The following is a 10,034-nucleotide window of genomic DNA, read 5'->3' as shown; positions in this document are numbered from 1 at the left end:
AATATAAATTGAAAGATACAAGCAACATGGTTATAGTCATAAGTGGGAGGGGATAGGTATTAGGAAGGAAGAGAAGAATAATAGTAACACAGTTTTAGTAAAATTATTGACAGGTTGAGGGAATTAGTTGTTAAGCAGGGTGATAGCATTCAGGGAAAAACTGTCCTCACGTCTAGTTGTTCCAGTGTGCAATTGTTTTGCGTCATTTTGAGGTAAATAACAAAACATGGGAGGCAAGTCAAAAAAAAGCATAGCAATTAAAGTACTAAAGCGGGCAATGGATAGATGATTTTTCTTTCTTGTTGTTCTGATTTGGTTTTCTTTTCCCCTCTATTTCCTTTCCTTTTTAGGTTGGTGACATGATTAAAAGTTAGGTAGGATAGAAAGAATAATAAAAGGGTGACATGATTAAAAGTTAGAATAAAAGATAGAAATAAGAGAAAGGGGAAATGATATTAGTGTATACACTTTTACACAATAAAATAAAGGCAATTGCAAGAGAAAACATGGAATAATTAAATAATGATAGACAATAATTTAATATAAATGTGTATTAGAAATATATAATATTTGAAATATATAAGTTGGTTGAATGTAATAACTATGATTAATTCTACTAGTTCAATTTGTATTAGAATGTATGACACCCAAGTGCCACACTGTTCACAGATTGATATCTATATATAAAATAAAATAAAAAACTTGAAAAAAATACTTTCTGATAGTGGAGTTTCTGGCAAAAGCATGCTTCTGGCATTTCAAAGTATAGGAATACAGCAAGAAATGTTTTAGACAATGGTATTGGAATATTTGTGATATGCTGAAGAGTGGAGCTGGAATGAATTACTCCATTCACTTGCACTCTTGAGCATATTACTATATTGTCCAAGAGAAAATGATGAAAAGAAAATAATAAATGTATGTCCGGTTTCACATTGGAGATTTTTTTTTTTTAACATAGGTTTGAAATTTCCATCTGTGCCGGACAGTTGGAAGACTGCTATTATTGTTCCTCTTTGCAAAGAAATAAATAGCAAGAATGAATGTAAAAATTACTGTGGGACTTTTTAAATATTATTATTATTATTATTATTAAATGTGCCTAGATAATTGCTTGGCAAAATTCTGATTGAAAAGATATGAAATTGAGAAAAAGCAAAATCTGGGAAATTTAGTGTGGCTGATAGTGTACAGACAGGAATTTTATTTTTCAGCAGGTCCTTGAGAGACAAAAGAATGTGAAAAAATGATTGTACATTTGTTGATTTAGAGAAAAAGTGATAAAATATATCGGCTTGAATTATGGAATGTTTTACATAAATATGAGGTTTGCTTGCTAAGTGAGATGAGTGCTATATAAAATGGAAATAAAGGATATGAAAAACTATTCAGTAGAGAATAAAATTAGGATATGTGATATCCCCTTGGTTCCTTAATGTATTGGGGGATAAATTAACAGGGAATATTTATGGTGAGGTTAGAAGTGCATCAGTTGGGAATATGAATGTACGAGGATGAGGTTTACATGTAAGTGTTGCCATGTGGTTGACTGAAAACTGAAATAATTTCAGAGAATGTTAGATATGTTTTACGATGCAACATTTTGTATTGATCTATGAAGTAGTTTTGTTTTCCAGGAGAAATAGAGAAAATAATGGAAGATCATGAATAAATGATAACAAATAGATATATTTGTGTGCCTTCATGGAATGTTTAACAAAGATGAGCAAATGAAACGGGAGATTTGAAGACGTGCAAATAATAGTAAAAATTTGGTAGCTCGTATATCTGACTCTAGGGGGAGGTCATCTCCGTTTCTTAGTCTAGGGAGCCAGCATTGTCTGAAGACACTTTCTGTGGTCATGTGGCCAGCATGTCTGTATGCTGAGGTGCATGAAACTCTGTTACCTTCCTACCAAAGTGCTACCTATTTATCTATTTACATTAGCATGCTTTCAAAGTGCTAGGTTGGCATGAGCCTGAGCAAGTAACAAGAGCTCACCCTGTCATACAGTGCTCAGGTCTTGAACCAGGGCTATTGACTTTCAGCCCACAAGCCCAGCTCATACATAACAAACAATAAATCTTGTAAAAAAAAAAAAAAAAAGCAAAATTGCTATATATAATAGTCTGTTTCTCCTAGTGTCAACTGGTAAAGCATTCCTGGCCTGCTATCAAGTGGCCATGGGCAGGAGTGGGGAGAGCTGGCACAGCAGTATGACAGCCATGGCTAGAGGCACATTCCACACATATCTTTCTCAAGGCTGTATCCCAGAGGCGTGATCTCTACAGCCTGTGAAAGTGCTCCGTTGGCGAATGTGATTTATGACACACCCTGGGGGGAAGGGGGAGAAACAGGGTCATAGTTGAGCTGTGAATTACGTGGGGCAGAGCTGACTTCACATGGGTATGTGCCAATATATTGCTCCTAATAAATAACTGTATTTCTTTTGGAAATTGGCTCGAGACTCATGGTTTAATTAGGGCATCGGTTGGAAGCCTGACACCTAGTTATTTTATATTGAAATGAGAATTAGATATTTCAGAAGAACCACAACAATCAGTTGGAATAGGGTAATACTGAAGAAGTGTGAATATTAAGCAAGAAGAGAGAGAGTCAAGAATGAATGGGTGATGAATAAGTTGAATAAAAAAGGGAGTAACCACTGTAAAATAATTATGTGGAGAATGGTTTTAACTATTAGCGCACTGAGTATTTTAAAATCTGGAGATGCCTTGAGGCTGTCAAACTGTCCATCTCTGAACTTCAAGAAAAGATGAAATGCATCTATCTTCAATGTATTTTGGGTGTTCACCCCAGATGAATACATGATACTTCTCCATGGCACACAAATACATATACTGAATAACGTATCTTCCTATCTCTGCCCTGCTACTGGTTACTGGTTACTGGTTCAATCCATCAGGGAACCAACATAGAATCTAGTTGAAAGAAAACTTTTTGCAAAAGAGTTTCTCTAATGAAAGCAGTAGTTTATATTTTTTTATCATTTTTAAGGCCACCTTGTCAATAATATCTAATGTGCTAACTGACTATGATTTTTAACCAATCAAAAGCCTAAGCCCTATTTCTGTTTTGTGTGTGTGGACAAAATTCTCTGGTAACCACTGTATCTGGGTTGGGCGTTGGTCTGTTTGTTATTTTAAATGCACATGGATTCATTTATTAGTAAGTTACAACAATGAATAACATTAACTTTCAGCACAATGAATCTGAGACAAACATCTATATATATAAAAGCCGAGTACCACTCACTCATCACAGAATCTCCAATTTGTAAAGTCTACAAACTTGAAATTTAGCACGTATGTTCCTCTTGGCTTCTAGGTGCTCGCTAAGAAAGGATTTTTCAAAAGGACCATTGGATCATCAGTATTTCTTATACAATAATTAACAGAGTGTTAATGAGTGCGCCTGTGCGAGGATTAAGATGGCTGCAAGGCTCCGTCCGCTCTAAAAACTATCGACGAAATGCAGGAAAAACCGCGAGTAATAACTTCAAAATATAATATAAGAGGCTCGTTCGGGAAGCCCAAGACCCAGGGAGCCCAAAAAGATCAGTTAGCGGTAGGGGCTACCTCTTTGGGGATAGCCCCGAGCCGCGAGGGCTCCAGCGTCTTCAGCGGTTTCCATGCTGGTCGGGCCGCTCGGCAGCGAGGAGGAGAGTTTCGGTCTGGAAATGGCGGCGGCGTTCTTTGGTGGCTCCGTCGCCTGTTTCATCTTCTAACTGTGTTTGCTAGCGACGGGAGCCCCCCGCGATTGTGCGACCACCCCCAGGACCATCTCCGGGCCGTCAGGACGCTGCAGCTGCGGACTGTGGGGGTTTGGGCGGTCTCAGCGATCTCCGTGCTGCTTCATTTACATCAGCTGTTCGGCGGCGAGGAGAGGAATATCAGCTCGGTGGCAGTGGTGTCGTGTTTCGGCGGCCCCATTGCCCCCCCCACCTTTGCCCCCCGTTTGCCTGCAGTGGGATTGCGGAACTGGAAAGACCGCCCCTGGATCCTGCAGACCTGGAGGATCCCATTGGCCTCAGAGATTCCGATGCTTTTCAGGCTGCCTTGGCTAATTATCACTGAGGGAGCAAGCTCCATCTTGGAAACAGCAACGGGGTCTCTAGGCAATTACAACGCCTGTTCCATCTCTTCCCATTTATTTTCAATGGTGTGCCTCTGGGAACCTCTTGGAGTGGCCTTACTTCCAGAAGGAAGACTCTGGATTTGTACTGCGGGTGGACAGATGATGATTGCACTGCGTGTTTGTTTTGAACCCCCACAGGACCTTCAGACTAACAAAGTTATAGAAAAAGAGAGGGGTTATAAGACACTCCCCCATATATTCTATCTGAACTATAACTGGTCCTCAGCCATTTCAACTCTGAACATTGAGAGCCGATTTTTACCACCTGAACTCGCACCTTAAATTAATCAATTGCGCAACTTTTAATTTCTTTCTTTTCTTTCATCTTTTCTTCTCTCTTTGTATGGGATATGTATGAGATATGCGTGAGATGAATGAATGTCCCACTTTTTATGATCATATTGTTGTAAAATTTTTGTGTTTTTTAACTTTTACGTGGGGACTGTTTGGGGGAGTGTATGAGTATGCATGATTCGGAGGACCTGCCGGGAGATGCGGGGGCCATGGGGGTGGTTGAGGGGACTAGAGACACGGGAGAGGGTCGGGGTATTACGGTCGTAACAGGGAGGGGCAGATACGGCGGGGACTTTAGGGCAGGCCATTACCGGGGAAGGAGGGTTTGCTACATTACAGAGATCCCTCCTTCCGGCCCTAGGAGTCCCACTCCGAGACCAGATGGCGTAAGTAGTCAGGACCCTGGTCTCAGGCTGTTGTCGCTAAATGCCAGGTCTGTCGTACATAAAGCTCCTCTCGTCCGGGACTTAATTTTAGACGAGAGGGCAGACCTGGCATGTATTACTGAAACCTGGCTGGGCCCAGAGGGAGGAGTCCCCCTTGTAGAGCTGTGCCCAGAAGGATTTCAGGTGCTACACCAGCCGAGAGCCCAGAGAAGGGGTGGGGGTGTGGCCGCTGTTATCCGGGAGTCGTTAGTTCCTCGTAGGGTCCCTGCTCCGGAGATTGTCAGGTGTGAGTCTTCGCTGTTAAAGTTGGACCTCAAGGGTCAAGTGGGTCTGCTGTTAACGTACCTGCCTCCCAACAGCGTTGCAGCAGCCCTCCCCTCGCTCCTCGAGTCGGTAGCCGAGCTGGCAATTGAGTTCCCTAGGTTGATGGTCCTGGGGGACTTTAATTTGCCGTCACTCGGTGAAAACTCTGAGGGGGCGCAGGAGTTCATGGCTTCCATGACAGCCATGGGCTTGACCCAAGTAATTCGAGGCCCAACCCATTCGGCGGGGCACATGCTTGACCTCGTATTTCTCTCGGAGCAGTGGATTTGTGATCTTGGTCTGAGGGGGAACGACATCATACCCCTGTCGTGGTCAGACCACTGCCTACTGAGGCTCGACTTCCAGAGACCAAACCCCCACTGTAGGGAGGAGGAACCGACCAGGTGGTTCCGCCCCAGGCGCCTTATGGAGCCGTCAAGGTTCCAGACAGAGCTTGGGGTTATTCCTGACACTTTCGCCCACAGTCCGGTAGAGACTCTGGTTGCTGCGTGGCACTCGGCAGCATCGGAGGCCCTCGACCGGATTGCGCCACTGCGGCCCCTCCGAGGCGGCGGATCCCGGAGACCTCCTTGGTTCACCGAGGAACTCCGGGAGATGAAGCGCCGGAGGAGATGCCTAGAGCACCGTTGGAGGTCCGATAAGTCCGAATCGAACCGAGCAATGGTAACCACCTGCACCAAGGAATACACCAGGGCACTTAGGGCTGCAAAAAGATCCCACATAGCCACCTTGGTTGCGTCCGCTGAGTCTCGCCCAGCCGCCCTGTTTAGGATAACCCGCTCCCTATTGAATAAAAGGGAAGCGGGGGAACCCTTGCAGGGCAGAGCGGAAGATTATGCCCAATTCTTAGCGGACAAAATTGCTCGGTTTCGGTCGGACTTGGACTCCACCCCCGCAGTTCCAGCCGAGGCACAGGAGGATCAACTAGAACAGCTCTGGGTTGAGTTTCAGGACGTTACCCCCGGGGATGTGGACAAGGCCATGAGGGCTGTAAGTACCTCCACCTGTGTACTGGATCCGTGTCCCTCATGGCTGGTTACTAACTGCAGTGAGGTGACACGAGGCTGGATCCAGGCGGTTGTGACCGCCTCGCTTCGGGAGGGGAACTTCCCCGCCGCACTGAAAGCAGCGGTGGTGAGACCCCTCCTGAAAAAGCCATCTTTGGATCCAGCTATCCTTAATAACTATCGTCCAGTTTCCAACCTCCCCTTCCTGGGGAAGGTTGTTGAGAAGGTGGTGGCCTTCCAGCTCCAGCGGTCCTTGGAGGAAGCAAACTATCTAGACCCCTTCCAGTCAGGCTTCAGACCCGGTTACAGCACAGAAACCGCTTTGGTCGCATTGATCGATGATCTCTGGAGAGCCAGAGATGGAGGACACTCCTCCATCCTGGTCCTCCTTGACCTCTCAGCGGCTTTCGATACCATCGACCATGGTATCCTTCTGCGACGACTGCGGGAGGTGGGAGCGGGAGGCACCGTGTTGCGGTGGTTCTCCTCCTACCTCTCGGACAGGTCGCAGTCGGTGTTAGTGGGGGGGGCAGAGATCGTCCCCTAGGCCCCTAACTTATGGGGTGCCTCAGGGCTCGGTCTTATCCCCCCTACTATTCAACATCTACATGAAACCGCTGGGAGAGATCATTCGCAGGCACGGGATTAGATACCATCAATATGCGGACGATACTCAATTGTATCTGTCCGCCCCGTGCCAACTCAATGAAGCGGCAGACGTGATGAACCGAGGCCTTGAAGCTGTTATGGACTGGATGAGGGTTAACAAGCTTGTGCTCAACCCAGAAAAGACCGAGTGGCTGTTGTGTTTCCCTCCCAAAGATTCGACCAATATTCCATCACTCAGGCTGGGGGGTCAAATTTTATACCCCTCAGAGAGGGTTCGCAACTTGGGAGTCCTCCTGGATCCACAGCTATCGTTTGACCACCATTTAATGGCTGTGACCAGGGGGGCATTCGCCCAGGTTCGCCTGGTGCGCCAGTTGCGACCCTACCTGAATCGGGAGGCTCTCACAACAGTCACCCGGGCCCTTGTGACCTCTAGGCTGGAATACTGCAATGTGCTCTACATGGGGCTGCCCCTGAAGAGCATCTGGCGACTTCAGCTAGTACAGAACGCGGCCGCGCGAGTGATTGTGGGTGCACCTCGGTTCACCCGCATAACACCTATCCTCCGCGAGCTGCGCTGGCTACCTGTTGATCTCCGGATGCGCTTCAAGGTGCTATTAGTCACCCATAAAGCCCTACATGGCAGTGGATCTGGATACTTGAGAGACCGCCTTCTGCCAATTACATCCCTGCGACCAATAAGATCACATAGATTAGGCCTCCTCCGCATTCCATCGGCCAGCCAATGTCGGCTGGCAACTACAAGGAGGAGGGCCTTCTCAGTAGTAGCCCCGACCCTTTGGAACGAGCTCCCCGTAGAGATTCGCACCCTCTCCACCGTCCAGGCCTTCCGCACAGCCCTTAAGAACTGGCTCGCCCGTCAGGCCTGGGGACAAGGATAGTTACCCCTCCCGAATGATGAGTGTATGTTGTTTACTATTTTATTATATGTCTCTATCTTAACGTCTGTATTCCCCTTCCCCGATTTTATGTGAGCCGCCCTGAGTCCCCTCAGGGAAAAGGGCGGCCTACAAATATTAATAAAATCTAAAAATCTAAACACACACTGATGCTACTCTCCTCCCCACCTGAAAAGAACTATGTTCCAACTGTCAGTTGCCTTATATTAACCCACTCTGATGCTAAGGAGTTACACATTCTACTCCCCCTCCCCACCTGAAAAGAACTCTGTTCCATCTGCCAGTTGCCTCACATTCCATTCGTGACCCGACAAATGCACGCACGACAAAAGCGCGCTGACAAAAGCGCAATGTCAAAATCGTGTCGACAACAGTGTGCCGACAACAGCGCGCCGACAAAAGCGCGATTAGGTTAAGGTAAGGGTTAGGGTTAGGTTCAGGGTTAGGTTTAGGGTTAGGGTTAGGGTTATTACCTTGTTTTCGCGTTGTTTGTTGATGGTGCGCTTTTGTCGGTGCGCTTTTGTCGGTGCGCTGTTGTGGCCATGATTTCGACGTCGCGGTTTTGTCAGTGAGGTTTTTTCGCCGTGGTTTTGTCGGCGCACTTTTGTCGTGCACGCATTTGTCGGAGACATTACCTCAGCTCAAACTGACAGACATTCTGCTCCTTCACTCAGGAGCGGTGTGGGGCTCCTTACAGTTCTAAATGTCAGTACCTCACCAAAATGTCTACGCCTTCCACCCTATGGCACTGCTTCCGGACTCAAGATGGTGGGACCAATATTCCCTTATGTGTTTCAATCACCAACCACCACTGAGCCAACGAATTGTGAACAGAATTTCTCCTGTATAGCCCAATCACATAGTTTCGTCGCGAAGCACATGTATCCAGCTAGTACATATATAAAGGCCGCAGGATCTTAATGAATTAGATAAGGCTTAATTTGTTTTTCCTTCCCTCCATACACTCCTAGCCTGCAATTGTAAGAAAAAAGAATTCTTTTTTTTAAAAAAAAATGAAAGTCAGTTTTATATTCTAAAGATGTTCATGTCACCTAGGAAAACAACATGACTTGGACAACATGAAAACATGGGTTGTTTGCATATCTGTTCAAAAGTTATTTTTTTGAAAGATTGTTTTCCTTACATCCTTTGTGATCCATTTTTTTTTTCATTTTGTATAACAAGGAACAGAAGGTAAATGTCAATACCAGATGCCTGGAGCACATGCAGAGTACATACATTGCGCAAAATTGCAGTTTGTTTTACACTCTCCATGCTGCCTTCACCATTGTCTGTTGCCTGAGGAGAGCGTGGCGAAGGATGGATCACAGAATGATTTTGAGACACTGGAAGGCTGAGGAAGCTGTGCGTGCTGTTATGAAATGAACTGTAAGTAGAGTTCTCTGAACTCATGTCTAATATTTTATCTGCACCAGACACATCTCCACTTTACATCTTCAGAATATTTCCAAATACATGTACTGAAGCAATCTTAGGAAGAAAAACTTTTTCTTTTGAATCAGATTGGCAAATAAGCAGTTACTTCACAGTTTTAATATTGATGAGTACTTGAATATGTGTTACAGTTTGAAGTACTTGTCAGTTAGAGCTGTGGCAAGCATCCAAAGGGGTATTTTTCCAAAGCATTTTAGTGATAACTAGCAGATAACCTGGCATTGCCCAGATATTTATTTAAAGGAGAAAAATGTCCGGACCAAATGTAATTTCTAATGTTGGATTTCCCCCCTTACCAGAGGGGGCCCCCTTGTGGAGTACTGTGAAGCCATTACCATGGCAACTTCACTGTGCTGCACAGTAGAAGCCATTTTAAGGCACAACAGGCTGTATCCTAACAGAACACCCCCCCATGAGGGGTGTCTTACCGTTCCAGATTGATGTGTGGGGAATGCTAACATTGTAAACTACTTAGAGAAGACTATTCTACCTCTATACCAATGACTGCATCTCAAAGGATCCCTCTGTTAAAGTATTGAAGTTTGCAGATGATACAACAGTGATTAGTCTCATTTGAGACAACGACAAATCTGCCTACAGACAGGACATTGAACAACTAGCCTTGTAGTGCAGCCAGAACAGTCTTAAACTGAACACACTAAAAACTGTAGAAATGATAGTAGATTCTAGGTGAAGCTCTCCTATACTACCACCACTCACAACACAATAGCAACAATAGAGATCTTCAAATGTCTAGGTTCTACAATGTCTCAAGACTTAAAATGGACACCTAACATCAAAATATGTCATCTAAAAAGCACAACAAAGAATGTTCTTTCTGCGCCAACTCAGGAAACTCAAACATCCCAAGGAGCTGTTG

At 45.1% G+C, this 10,034-nt stretch overlaps 1 long non-coding RNA gene across 1 annotated transcript in view; it reads left to right on the top strand.

The window, feature by feature from the left end:
• The first annotated feature begins 9,019 nt into the window (after positions 1 to 9,019).
• The window catches only part of LOC148042532 (uncharacterized), a 42,674-nt gene continuing 41,659 nt past the window's right edge, over positions 9,020 to 10,034 (top strand). The window contains exon 1 of the long non-coding RNA XR_015695118.1: positions 9,020 to 9,088. This is a non-coding gene — a long non-coding RNA (uncharacterized LOC148042532). The remainder of the gene's footprint in view (positions 9,089 to 10,034) is intronic.

Source organism: Thamnophis sirtalis, unplaced genomic scaffold (assembly GCF_051295495.1).
Source record: "Thamnophis sirtalis isolate CommonGarterSnake01/CBP01778 unplaced genomic scaffold, rThaSir2_p1.2 scaffold_15, whole genome shotgun sequence".
Lineage (NCBI taxonomy): Eukaryota > Metazoa > Chordata > Lepidosauria > Squamata > Natricidae > Thamnophis > Thamnophis sirtalis.
This window is presented reverse-complemented; position numbering and strand designations above follow the sequence as displayed.